Source organism: Chrysemys picta, unplaced genomic scaffold (assembly GCF_011386835.1).
Source record: "Chrysemys picta bellii isolate R12L10 unplaced genomic scaffold, ASM1138683v2 scaf67, whole genome shotgun sequence".
Classification (NCBI taxonomy): domain Eukaryota; kingdom Metazoa; phylum Chordata; order Testudines; family Emydidae; genus Chrysemys; species Chrysemys picta.
The window spans coordinates 139,041-152,144 of NW_027052774.1; the positions used below are offsets into that span (position 1 = coordinate 139,041).

Here is a 13,104-nt window from a genome sequence, read left to right on the forward strand (position 1 = left end):
TCTGGGTGGGGCAGAGGCATACTCAGACCATGCTTCATGCAGACCTCGTTTTGCTTCTAACCCGAGGCGATGCTGGGCAAGCCAAGGGCAGCAGAGAAGAGTGGAAGGGAAGGGAGAGGGGCTGAGTGGGGAGCCCAGCAGGGACACGTGGTGCTGGGCACACAGGCGATATTGCTAAGCTGTAACATGTGTGTCTATAACGCAACTGCCACATTCAATAGGAGCGAGGCCGAGCAGTGTGTGGGGGAAGGGGTGGCAGCCAGAGTGGGTGTGCCAGGCTGGGCTGTCACCATGTGTGTTGTCTGTGTAACTTTGCTAGAAAGGATTAGGCAGAGGCAGCAGGCCCAGTGGTAACAGCAGGAGATCTCTGGCCCTATTTACAGCTGAGCTAATGGCTCCCTGCCCTTTACTGGTCCCCCCGATATGCTGAGCTGGATGGGCCTGTCTCCAGTAATTCCCTCTAATACCTTCCCTCTGCCCAACCCCGCTCCCTTGTCCACATCTGTACTGGTGGCCCCTCTCTGGGAAGTTCAGGAGGGGTGGGTGGTGCTGTATTACTCTGAGGTGGGTTAGTGATGAAGGAGCGATGAAGGCCACAGTATAGTCAGCACATTTGTTTATTCCCCTGTTCGCTGTTAATGGTTATCAGTATCAGTGATGGTGTGTTAGTGCCTAGGAACCCCAGTCACAGATGTGTAACAAGAGACTCCCTGGCCCAGAGAGCTCACAATCTACACAACAGACACAACAGGAGTGAGGCCTGGTCTACACTACGAGTTTAGGTCGAATTTAGTAGCGTTAAATTGAATTAAGCCTGGACACGTTCACACGGCTAAGTCCCTTTTTTCGACTTAAAGGGCCCTTTAAACCGATTTCTTTACTCCACCTCCAACGAGGGGATTAGCAATAAAATCGGCCTTAGCAGGTCGGAATTGGGGTAGTGTGAACGGAATTCGACGTTATTGGCCTCCAGGAGCTATCCCACAGTGCTTCATTGTGACTGCTCTGGACAGCACTCTCAACTCAGATGCACTGACCAGGTAGATAGGAAAAGCCCCGCGAATGTTTGAATTTCATTTCCTGTTTGCCCAGTGTGGAGAGCACAGGTGACCACGCAGAGCTCATCAGCACAGGTAACCATGGATGGAGTCCTAGGATCGCAAAAGAGCTCCATCATGGACCGAACGGGAGGTACGGGATCTGCTCGCCATATGGGGAGATGAATCAGTGCTAGCTGAACTCCGTAGCAGTAAACGAAATGGCAAAATATTAGAAAAGGTCTCCAAGGCCATGAAGGACAGAGGCCATAACAGGGATGCACAGCAGTGCCGCGTGAAAATTAAGGAGCTAAGACAAGCCTACCACAAAGCCAGAGAGGCAAACAGAAGGTCCGGGGCAGAGCCGCAAACATGCCGCTTCTACGCAGAGCTGCATGCCATGCTAGGGGGTGCAGCCACCACTACCCCAACCATGTGCTTTGACTCCTTCAATGGAGAAACACACAGGTAAGCAGGTTCGGGCTATGAGGAAGATGAGGATGAAGATAATGTAGATAGCTCACAGCAGCAAGGAAGCGGAGAAACCGGTTTCCCCAACAGCCAGGATATGTTTATCACCCTGGACCTGGAACCAGTAACCCCCGAACTCACCCAAGGCGTGGTCCCAGACCCTGAGGGCACACAGGGGACCTCTGGTGAGTGTACCTTTGTAAATATTACACATGGTTTAAAAGCAAGCGTGTTTAATGATTAATGATTAATTTGCCCTGGCAATCGCGGCCAGTACAGCTACTGGAAAAGTCTGTTAACGTGTATGAGGATGGAGCGGAAATCCTCCAGGGACATCTCCAGAAAGCTCTCCTTCATGTACTCCCAAAGCCTTTGCAAAAGGTTTTTTGGGGAGGGCTGCCTTATCCCGTCCGCCATGGTAGGACACTTTACCACGCCAGGCCAGTAGCACATAGTCTGGAATCATTGCATAACAAAGCATGGCAGCATATGTTCTCGGTGTTTGCTGGCATGCAGACAACATCCATTCCTTATCGCTCTTTGTTATCCTCAGGAGAGTGATATCATTCACGGTCACCTGGTTGAAATGGGGCGATTTTATTAAGGGGACATTCAGAGGTGCCCGTTCCTGCTCTGCTGAACAGAAATGTTCCCCGCTGTTAGCCACGCCGTGGGGGGGAGGGGTGAAGTGATCATCCCAGAGATTTGGGGGGGGTGTTAGTTGGGTTTGTGCTGCATGTTAACCCGGAAACCGCAGCCCCTTTTAAATGGCCAACCCAACGGGTGCTTGGTATGGGAAAGGAGGGTGCTACTGTTTGAAACCATTCCCACATGTTAAGAAGGTTAAAAAAGCCAAAAGACTGTGGCTTACCATGGCTGCCTGCAAGCCGAAATCTGTTGCCTGGCACTGCGTGAGTGATCTCTCACACCAAACCGGCAGGCCCTCAATATAAGAGGAAAAATGTGACCTTGTAACGAAAGTACATGTGCTGTGTAATGTGAACAGCAAAATTTAACGTGAAAGAGTGTACCCATTGTTCTCTAAAATGTGTCTTTTTTAACCACCTCTCCCTTCTCCTCCACCAGCTGCAAATGTTTCTCCTTCACAGAGGCTAGTGAAGATTAGAAGGAGAAAACGGCAGACTCGGGATGATATGTTCTCGGAGCTCCAGATGTCCTCCCACGCTGACAGAGCACAGCAGAACGCATGGAGGCAGTCAATGTCAGACTACAGAAAAGCACAATATGAACGAGAGGAGAGGTGGCGGGCTGAATCGCGGGATGAACAGAGCAAGTGGCGGGCTGAAGATGATAGGTGGCGTCAGCTTGCAGACAGAAGGCAAGAGTCAATGCTCCGTCTACTGGAGCATCGAACTGATGTGCTCCAGCGTATGGTTGAGCTGCAGGAAAGGCAGCAGGAGCAGAGACCGCCGCTACAGCCCCTGTGTAACCAACAGCCCACCTCCCCAAGTTCCATAGCCTCCTCAACCAGACGCCCAAGAACACGGGGGGGGGGCCTCCGGCCACCCAGTCACTCCACCCCAGATGATTGCCCGAGCATCAGAAGGTTGGCCTTCAATAAGAGTTAAAGTTTTAAACTGTAGTGTGTCCTTTTCCTTCCCTACTCCCCCACCCATCCCGGGCTACCTTGGCAATTATCCCCCTAGTTGTGTGATGAATTCATAAAGAATGCATGAATGTGAAGTAACCATGACTTTATTGCCTCTGCATGTGCTGCTCGAGGGTGGGAGGGGAGGGTGGGGTGGTTGGTTTACAGGGAAGTAGAGTGAACCGGGTGGGGTGGGGGCGGACGGTTCATCAAGGAGAAACAAACAGAAGTTTCACTCCGTAGCCTGGCCAGTCACAAAACTCATTTTCAAAGCTTCTCTGATGCGCACCGCGCCCTGCTGTGCTCTTCTAACCATCCTGGTGTCTGGCTGCACGTAATCAGCAGCCAGGCGATTTGCCTCAATCTCTCACTCCGACATAAATGTCTCCCCCTTACTCTCACAGATATTGTGGAGTGCACAGCAAGCAGCAATAACAATGGGGATATTCTTTTCGCTGAGGTCTGAGCGAGTCAGTAAGCTGCGCCAGCGCGCTTTTAAACATCCAAATGCACATTCTGGAAAAGACCTTTCCAACACTCAGCTGGACAGCATAGCAGAGTTCATCAAACAACTGGGGTTAAAACCAGGAAAAAGGGGGAGGGAAGGAAATGTCTGTGGGGAACATGGCAAGGAGCTCACATGGTTCTGTAAGGAGATTGCCAAAGCTCTTTGTGAAGATTGCAAAGGATCCCCGACTCACCGCTCTCACGCTGTGATTCCCATGGCAAAGGCTGCTCATGGGTCCAAGGTAGGGGTGTTTTGCTAGCTAATTAAATCACTTCAAGGCCCTGTGTCACCCCCTCTCTGGACTGACGCCAGTCTGCTGTGGGTGGGCCTAACCCCAGGATCCCATGTGCTTCTGGGCCTCTCAGACACACTCCCAGCTGCAGACCCCATGTCTGCCACCCTGCTTTGTGGAGTGCTCCTGCACAGCCCAGCTGCCTTAACCCCACGAACCAGTGCTGCTGCCCTGCCAAGCTCCAAGTCACATACACACGCTCCACACACTGTGCAGATTTCCAGCTTGCTGTGCGCACGCTGAGTTCTCAACTGACCCTTTCAGGGACAATGTGTCAGCCGAGTCGAGAACACTGGCCTAGGAAAGGGATTTCTGAACCATGGGCCTTTGTACCAAAAAAAAAAAAAAAAAAAAAAGCCGCAATCGCGATCTGCGGCGGCAATTCGGCGGGAGGTCCTTCACTCCCAGGCGGAGTGACGGACCCTCCACCGAATTGCCGCCGAATACCTGGAACTGCCGCCCCTATCCGGAACGGCCGCCCCAAGCACCTGCTTGAGAAGCTGGTGCCTGGAGCCGGCCCTGATTCAGATGTACCAATAGTCAAAAAGGCTATTAGCTGTAATCTGTGCAATTTAAATGAACAAGTCTACAATCCATGATCCCATGGTCCTACACCACTCCAAGCCTAAGACGGGTTGACATATTTTAAGGACAATGAAGCCATCAAAGCCAGATGGAAGGAGCATTTTGAGTCACTCCTGAATCGTGAGTCAACCGTCTCTAATGCCACCATCGAATCTATACCTCAGTGACATGAAAGAGAATCTCTTGCTGATCCTCCTGCCCTCGAAGAAGTAACATGATCCATCATGCAAATGAAGAACAGCAAGGCAGCAGGGCCAGATGCTGATGACATCCTCGTGCACACTAAGACTGACCTTCAGTCCACACTGGATTTTTTTGCACAAGCTCATCGAAGCCTAGGACTCTGACTCAATATTCGGAAGACTAAAGTGCTCCATCAGCCTGCCTCAGGCCTTTTACATAACCCATAAGACAAATATGACTCCTACACTCCTTTAGGGATGCAAACCCAACTGTCTGGAGAGGTACCACCGACAATGCTTCTGGAAGATCCTTCGCATCAAATGGGAAGATTGCTACGCTAACGCCAGCATCCTCACTGAAGCCAATGTCACCAGCACTAAGCAATGATTCTCATGAACCAGCTTCATTGGGCTGAACATTGTGTGCGGATGCCATACTCTCGCCTCCCAAAACAAGCCATCTACTCTCAGATCACCCATGGTCAGAGATCCCGTGGTGGTCAGAGGAAACGCTACAAATAGACACTGAAAATGTATCTCAAGAAAACTGATGTGGACATCACAAGCTGGGAGGAGCAAGCCACCAACTGACCTCAGTGGTCAGCCTCCATCAGGTAGTGGCCCGCTTCGAGGAGAAGCGCCTTTCCCTCAAAGCTGAAGGAAGGAAAATGAACTTTCTCACAATGCGGAGCTGACCCGCTAGGAAATGTCTGTACCTACTGCGGGCAGATCTGTGGTTCCAGGATTGGACTCCTGAGATATCTCAGGACCCATAAGTAAATCTGTGGTAGAGATCATCCGCGAACCAAGGAACTGCCGATGATGATGATTTCAGCTGAAAAATGTTGCCCAACTCTAGTGATAAAAAACGTCACAAGAGAGCATGCCCAAAACAGGAAACAAACAAACAAAAACTGCCTGTGTTTGACTTTGCAAACATAACAAAATGGATGAAGGTAGCAGGGGTGGGGAGAGAACCACTGTACTAAAATTTTTAACAGCTATTACACATTATTAATTCCTCTTTTTTGTCTTTTAGAAGAAATTCTTGCTGAACTTGGTAAGTTCAATTTTTCCTATTCCTTGTTTCTGGAGTCCCCTGAAACCTCTCCCACTAAGGGATGAGGCTTTCCTGACCTGTGCATCCCCCCAAAAAAACAACAGTCCTACATCTCCTTCCTTTCCTCATCTTTCCCCTCCCAATTCTGCCAGATCATCACACCTCTCTGCCCCCAAGTTCTATCCTCATCCCACATAGCCGACTCCTCCCTGCCTTCACTTGACCCCACTTGATCACACGGTGCATTTGAGACAGGTGTGTTTTAAACCACTAACTGTAAATCTGTCCCTCTCTTTCACAAGCACAACACATTGTGTTCAACCGTTGGAATATCACCATAACCATGGCAGAACGAAAGCTCATAATTTGCCTTTTTCTCCTTCTAGCAACCTTGCGATCTGAAATGAAGAAAGACAAAGGTAATTTCTGGGACCAGTGGGGTGTATTCAAAAGACTAGCAAAGGGGAAATAAACACAGCTTCTGCTCTTCCTTTAAGATGAAAGAAGAAGGGCTGAAACACTGTTTTTTAGAATGTGATTGTTCAATATATTAGCAATTCAGGTCCTGCCTAGGACCATGGAGGGCAGAGGGAGGCAGGGAACGGAGCAGAGCAAAGAGGAAACCAGCAAACTGAAAAGGCCAGAGGCTGTCTGGGCAGCAGGCTATTGCTGCTTTGCCGGCTACTGCTGGAGGAATCCTTCTGGCTGCAGGGGCTTGGAACACCTCTAAGTTTTCCTGCTGTCATTTCCCCCATCGCCATGTGGCTGGGCAAGGAGGTTACATGGGGCTGGTTCCCCTGTGGTCAGGGGGACTCTGGTTGGGTCTCAGCCCTGGCACCAGGTGCTTTTGTTGCTTCTCAAGCTCTTCTCTCCCACCAGAGAAATGAAGAGCCTGATCGAACATTGTGCCAGCAAAATCAGCTGCCTCAATTGTTCTCCAACCATGTCGTCCGCTCCCTACTCAAATCCCTCCCCTGGCTCCTCTTCTACTTCTGCAGCAAATTGTAGCTTCTCCTCAATGCCAAGGATCAGCACCCAGGAGCTGGATATTTTGTAAGAGGGGCTGCTCTCCTATCCTGGCATCTGTGGGGTGTCCCACAATCTCAGCCAGAGGTGGATGAATTTCAGGTTCAGAGATGGGCTCCCAGGATGATCAGGGTCATGGAGGGCCTGCCGTAAGAGAGGAGACTAAAAAAACTGAGCTTGTTTTGGGTAGCAAAGGGAAGGCTGAGAGGGGATGTGATTGCTCTTTGCGAATGCATCAGGGGAGTAAACAACATGGAGAGAGATGAACTGTTGAAGCTAACAATCAAATCGACCAAGAAGAAATGGGGATTATCTGGCCTTGAATTCAATTCAGGCTGGGAACTAAAGGTTTCTACCCATCAGAGGAGTGAGGTTCTGGAGCAGACTGCCAGGAAGTGTTGTGAGAGAAAACAACAGGTATTTAAAGGTATTTTCAGGTATTTAAAAGGGTGTCATAAGGAGGAGGGAGAAAACTTGTTCACCTTAGACTCTAAGGATAGAACAAGAAGCAATGGGTTTAAAGTGCAGCAAGGGAGGTCTAGGTTGGACACGAGGAAAAAGTTCCTAACGGTCAGGGTGGTTAAACACTGGAATAAATTGCCGAGGGAGGTTGTGGAATCTCCATCTCTGGAGATATTTAAGAGTAGGTTAGATAAATGTCTATCAGGGATGGTCTAGACAGTATTTGGTCCTGCCATGCGGGCAGGGGACTGGACTCGATGACCTCTCGAGGTCCCTTCCAGTCCTAGAATCTATGAATCTATGAAACAGAACTAATGTTAAAATGGAACTTGCTAAGTTTTTTAATAGGATTTTATGAAGGGGCTGTGATGGGGATCCCAGGATGTCACCTGGACTGGGGGACTGCTGAGCCCTCTGTCCCACCACTGGGTGGTTGTTGGCAAGCTACCTCTGGCAGGTTCTGCATTTACACGGATATCCACAGGAAGGGACACACCTAGCTGAGTTACATGAATGCTTCTCCCAGCCACTCATGAATCGTCAGCAGAGAGGCTCCAGCCAATCCTCACAGCTCCCTAGCCTAGGACCCCAGAGCTGAAGTGTCTTGCGCTGGTCAGAAGCCTGAGCAATGTAAGTTCATTACCCAGTCTGCCCCTCCCTCAATGTGGAGAGGACACACACTAACCTTTGTATCCTGAGCTGAGATTTTCCAAGCACTTCAACTATTTTATGTAAAATATAAAACAGATTTAATAACTACAGAAAGATAGATTTTAAGTTATTATAAGTAGCAGACATAGAGATCAAAGTTGGTTACCTAAGAAAGAAAAGTAAATTTGCAATCTGAGTTCTATAAACTAAACAGGATTTGAATCAAGCAGTGTCTCACCCTGACAGATGGTACAAACAGGTCACAGATCTTCAATACAGTGGCTGGGTCTCTCCTCCAGCACCGGACCACCCTCCACAGTTCAAAGTCTTTGTCCGCTAGATGTTTCTTCCAGGTGTTGAGTTGTGGCAGGAGTGAAGCCAATCACGATGTCACATCCCTTCTTTTATAGTTTCTTCCAGTTTGCTGCAAAGATCTATGCTTGCGAGGTGGGGGTCTGCCTCCATTGGTCAAGTAATCTCCATTGTCTACGTGACCTCTCTGAGAAATCTTCTGGGATGGCTGCTGGGAAAGTGAATTCCCTTTAATGGCCCATCAGCACATCTGGCTACTCCATTGTTGCACCTGAAAGGCTGGTTGTGGATGTTTCCAACCTCACAACATATTTCAGTAACACACACCTAGCAAAACTTCATAACTTCACCTACAATCATAGCACATACAATCCAACAGGATATTAATGTTAAACAGATCAAGAATTTTAAAATGATACTTTACAATGGATACTTTGTAGGAAACATATCATAATTATATGATGGGGTGAATATAGGGATTTCAGGGGGCTGCTTTGAGGTACAAAGTGCCACAGGAGCTGTCTGTGAGAGCAGGGGACTGGAGTAAGTGCAGGCTTCACTAGGGAAAAGGTCCAGGTGTATATCAAGGTAGGCTGCATGGATGTAGCTAACAGTGAAGTCTGATAATGGAGCAGCAACTCTGCTGTAGTTAGGATTGAGACTCGCAGTTTAAAAGATAACTTTTCTCACTGAGCTAAAACTGATTGAAAACTGCTCTGCCTGATGGGAATGGTATGTTGTGGACATGGTGGGACACAGCTTAAAAGGGGCAGAACTAAGGATGCTTTGAACAGGTGGCATGTAACTTAACTTTGTATTTCCTGGATTTCAGAGGTGTTAGCGCAGTGTACAGTCCAGCCCAAGGTGTGCACCATCATCTCTGACACAGCTGTCATTTCAAATAGCAGCAAAGCAGGGTACAATGGATTTACTGAGTACATGTTGTCGTTTTCAGTCAGACAGTGGAAGAGAGAAAATTTTCCATCGAATGGAGGAAATCTGTTTCCCTGCTGTATATTCAAAGCAACGTGCTGTAATTTCAGACAAGAAAGTTTACTTCACACCTTTTGAAATTCAGGAGAATAGCAATGGTTGAGCATCAGAGAGCACAGTTATTTTATAACAGTGCCATTGCTTAGTCAAAGAGCTGAGGTATTCAGATGTAACAAAGGTCAAAAAGTCTATCAGCTACAACCTCTCCAACTTAACGCCTCTGCTCCCTGGTCTGTGCAGGCAGACTGGTTGGTGAATGACAGAGTCAGAGAAAGAGCTGTTGAAATAATTGATTTTTTTGTTTGTCTGGTAGTTATAAAAACTTCAAAACTATTTCATTGTGATTTGGGGCTTTTGAAAACATTGTTTAAATTAAAAGCTAAGTCAGTTTGGAAATGAAGGGCTAGATTTAAAGAGGTGGTCAGTGATAGCAGGGGACTGGCTCAATGATTCAGGTGGTTCCTTCCAGTCCTATGTTGTTAGGTTTCACAAGGTGCCTTAGGCCAGATCTACACCACAAACATCTCGGTATAACTACGTCACTCAGGGATGTGAAAAATTATACCGACCTAACCCTGGTGTAGACAGCGCTTTGTTGACGAGAGAGCTTCTTCATCTCTGCAGTGCTGTACATGTAGACAAGCCATGACGCGTCATTCTAAAAACTAAGGAGCACCTCCTTAGTTTTTCGAATGATGCGTCATGGCTTGTCTACATGTACAGCACTGCAGAGATGATGTCCCTCTGATCACCGATAGCCCAGTTATTAAGTCACTCAGACGAACTGCGGCGGCCCAGCTTTGAATCCCTGCTCTCCCCTTTCCTAGGCGAGTGCCCTAACTGCAGGGCTGCTGGCTATTCTAAGTGGGTCTCTCTCAATCTCTCTGTCGAAGCTGTTCTAGGTGGTATAAATCATTAAATAGTCTTAGGCACAGAGACTGAAACCCAGGAGCTCACCCCTCCCCAGTGACCATCCTAATCCCTACCCTACAGAGCCTACACTTGCTTTCTGGGCCAATGAGTATTAAATATTAAGGTACATAAGTATTTTCATAAATATTCTCTAAGGTATATGAAGTATTAAACATATAAAGGTGACAGCCCTGCCAGAGTTAAGGTTTAGATCAGGCCTGTGTTTGAAGCTGGTCTTTCCTAACTGCTCTAAAATCAGCGTGGTTCCTTGGATTGCCCTGACATATGATGTGGCTCCTGGGAACACAGGTTTCTATTACTGATCCATATTTGACCATTTGACTTTGCAAAAATACAAAAAAGGACAGGGGAGAAAAAATACCTCTATTATGAAACATCTTAACAACTATCATCATTTTCATACATTATTTATTTTTCTTTATTTGTCTTTTAGAGGAAATTCTTGCTAAATCTGGTAAGTTCCATTTTCCCTCTTCCTTCTACCTGGAGTACAGAGAAACACCTCCCACTAAGGGATGGGAGTTGTATGATCTTTTGAAAATTGTTTTTAATGTGGAACCTTAACATTTTATTTCTACACATTTAAGAATCTGATTAAAAAACTAGAAATAAATAAGTTAAAAGGTCTTGTTAGAAATGTTTGCTGACACCTCTTCTTGCTGACACCTCCACAAGCTGTTTTGTTTTCAAATATAGCAATATTTGAAATGTATTCATTGTTATGTTTTTTAAATGTGTGAGAGATTGAAGAGATGAATGAAAAGCATAGTTCCACTTTTTCTACAATGAACTGGAAAAAGTATAGCTATATATATAGCACCACTTAAGAGCTTAAAATAAGAGTCTAGCTAAGGCTTGGTCTACACATGAAAATTCTATCAGTGTAGCTACATTGGTCAGGGGTATGAAAGTCTTCCAGGCCAGTGGAAGAGTGCTTCCATCACCTTAGCTAACATCATTCCCCCTTGTGCTCCGGGGGGAAAGGGGGCTGCACACTCCGGCAGATCAAAGCAAGTTCGATATAACGCGGTTTCACCTATAACGCGGTAAGATTTTTTTCGCTCCCGAGGACAGCATTATATCGAGGTAGAGGTGTATCTGACTGATTTGCAGAATATTGGCTAAATCAGCTAGGGAGAGAAACCTTTCTCTAGACATTGCCCTTCCAGAGATCTGCTTTGTTGGTGGAAGAAACTGTTGTTCTGAGATTATTTATTATTATACCCAGGGATTTCAAAGGAGTTTGAATCCTCCTTTTATCTCTGGCACTAAGTTCACTTTGAAGCTCAGAAGCAAACTCTGAGTGCACCTCAGACTGCTGTAGGAAACAAACAGGATGGTGGGAAAAAGGTCTGGGATAAGTTTAAAGAATTATCATTAGTGCAGCCCTGTGGGTTTGGGTGAAATATAACACACCCAGAGCCTTCTGCACTCAGGCCCAGATCCACAAAGGAACTTGGGCACTATGCCTAACTTTCAGCTAGCCCCTCCCCTCCCCCCCCCCCGTGGCATCTACAAAGCCTCAGTCAGGCACCTAGGCCCCTGATACCATGTGTGGGGAGACGTGAGGCCTATGAATGTGATTCACACAAACTAGGCAATGAGAGATGCTCAGAAGTGGAGTGTGACCCTTGCTGGAGAAACACAGCCCAGCCCTGGACAGTGCTGCAGCGGCGTGGCTCCAGCAGGGCCTGAGCTCCCGCCGCTCGGCCGCAACTCGCAATCCCGCCCCTTACCTAGGGTTACCATTCGTCCGGATTTACCCGGACATGTCCTCCTTTTGTGTGCTAAAAATAGCGTCCGGGGGGAATTTGTGAAGCACTCACAATGTCCGGGATTTCCCCCCGGCAGAGCAGAGCGAGCGGCTGGGAGGGCTGCAGGGAAGTCCCGGGCTGGACTCAGGAGCAGCTGTAGAGGAGCCGGATCCGCCCTGCATTCTGAGCCGGCAGCTCCCTTGCAGCCCAGTCCGGCAGCACTGTGCAGGGCCAGGGACCGGGTTTTGTTGTGCTGGGGAGCTCAGCCACGTGTCCGGCTCGGCTGCACAGAGCCCAACACTCTGTTCTGAGCAGCAGGGTAAGGAGGTCAGGGGGCAGGAAGGTTCTGGAGGGGGCAGTCAAGAAACGGGGGGGGCTTTTTGGGGGGAGTGGAGAAAGTTTTGGGCAGTCAGGGTACAGGTAGGGGGTAGGGTCCTGGGGGGCAGTTGGGGGGGTCTTAGGAGGGGGCAGTTAGGGGACAAGGAACAGGGAGTCTTAGGTAGGAGGTGGGGTTCTGGAGGGCAGTTAGGAGCAGGGGTCCCAGGAGGGGGCAGTCAGGGGACAAGGAGCGGGAGGGGTGGGGGGTTGGGAGTTCTGGGGGGGGCTGTCAGGTGGCAGGGGTGGGGAGATGGATCGGAGCAGTCAGGGGACAGGGAGCAGAGGGGTTTAGATGGGTTGGGAGTTCTGGGGGGGGCTGTCAGGGGGTGGGGAGTGGTTGGATGGGGCGTGGGAGTCCCAGGGGTCTGTCTGGGGGTGGGGGTGTGGATAAGGGTTGGGGCAGTCAGGGGACAAGAGGCAGGGAGGCTTAGATAGGGGGTGGAGTCCTGGGGGGCAGTTAGGGGCAGGGGTCCCAGGAGGGGGCAGTCAGGGGACAAGGAACGGGGGGAGGGTTGGGGGTTCTGGGGGGGTGGGAAGTGGGAGGGGCAGAGGCGGGGCTAGGGCGGGGCTCCTCCCGTCCTCTTTTTTTCTTGCTGAAATATGGTAACCCTACCTTACCTCGCGGCTCTGAGCGGGAGGAGCTCAGGCCCCGCCCGAGCCATGCCGCTGCAGCGCTGTCCAGGGCTGCTCCTGGATGCGGCGCACCGTGGCGCTGGGGGATGGGGAAAGGCAGAGGCGGGGGGGAGCCTATGACGTTCTCGTGGGGGCCCCTGCGGGGCCTGGGGCAAATTGCCCCACTTGCCCCCCCAGGCAGCCCTGGCTATAGGAAAGAGAAGACGTGAGGGAGGAAG

The 13,104-nt window shown here is 49.2% G+C and overlaps 1 long non-coding RNA gene across 1 annotated transcript in view; it reads left to right on the forward strand.

Annotated features, from left to right (window-relative positions):
• The first annotated feature begins 333 nt into the window (after positions 1-333).
• The window catches only part of LOC135977894 (uncharacterized), a 30,655-nt gene continuing 17,884 nt past the window's right edge, over positions 334-13,104 (forward strand). Inside the window, exons 1-3 of the long non-coding RNA XR_010595331.1 lie at positions 334-3,075; positions 5,724-5,744; positions 6,131-6,163. This is a non-coding gene — a long non-coding RNA (uncharacterized LOC135977894). The remainder of the gene's footprint in view (positions 3,076-5,723; positions 5,745-6,130; positions 6,164-13,104) is intronic.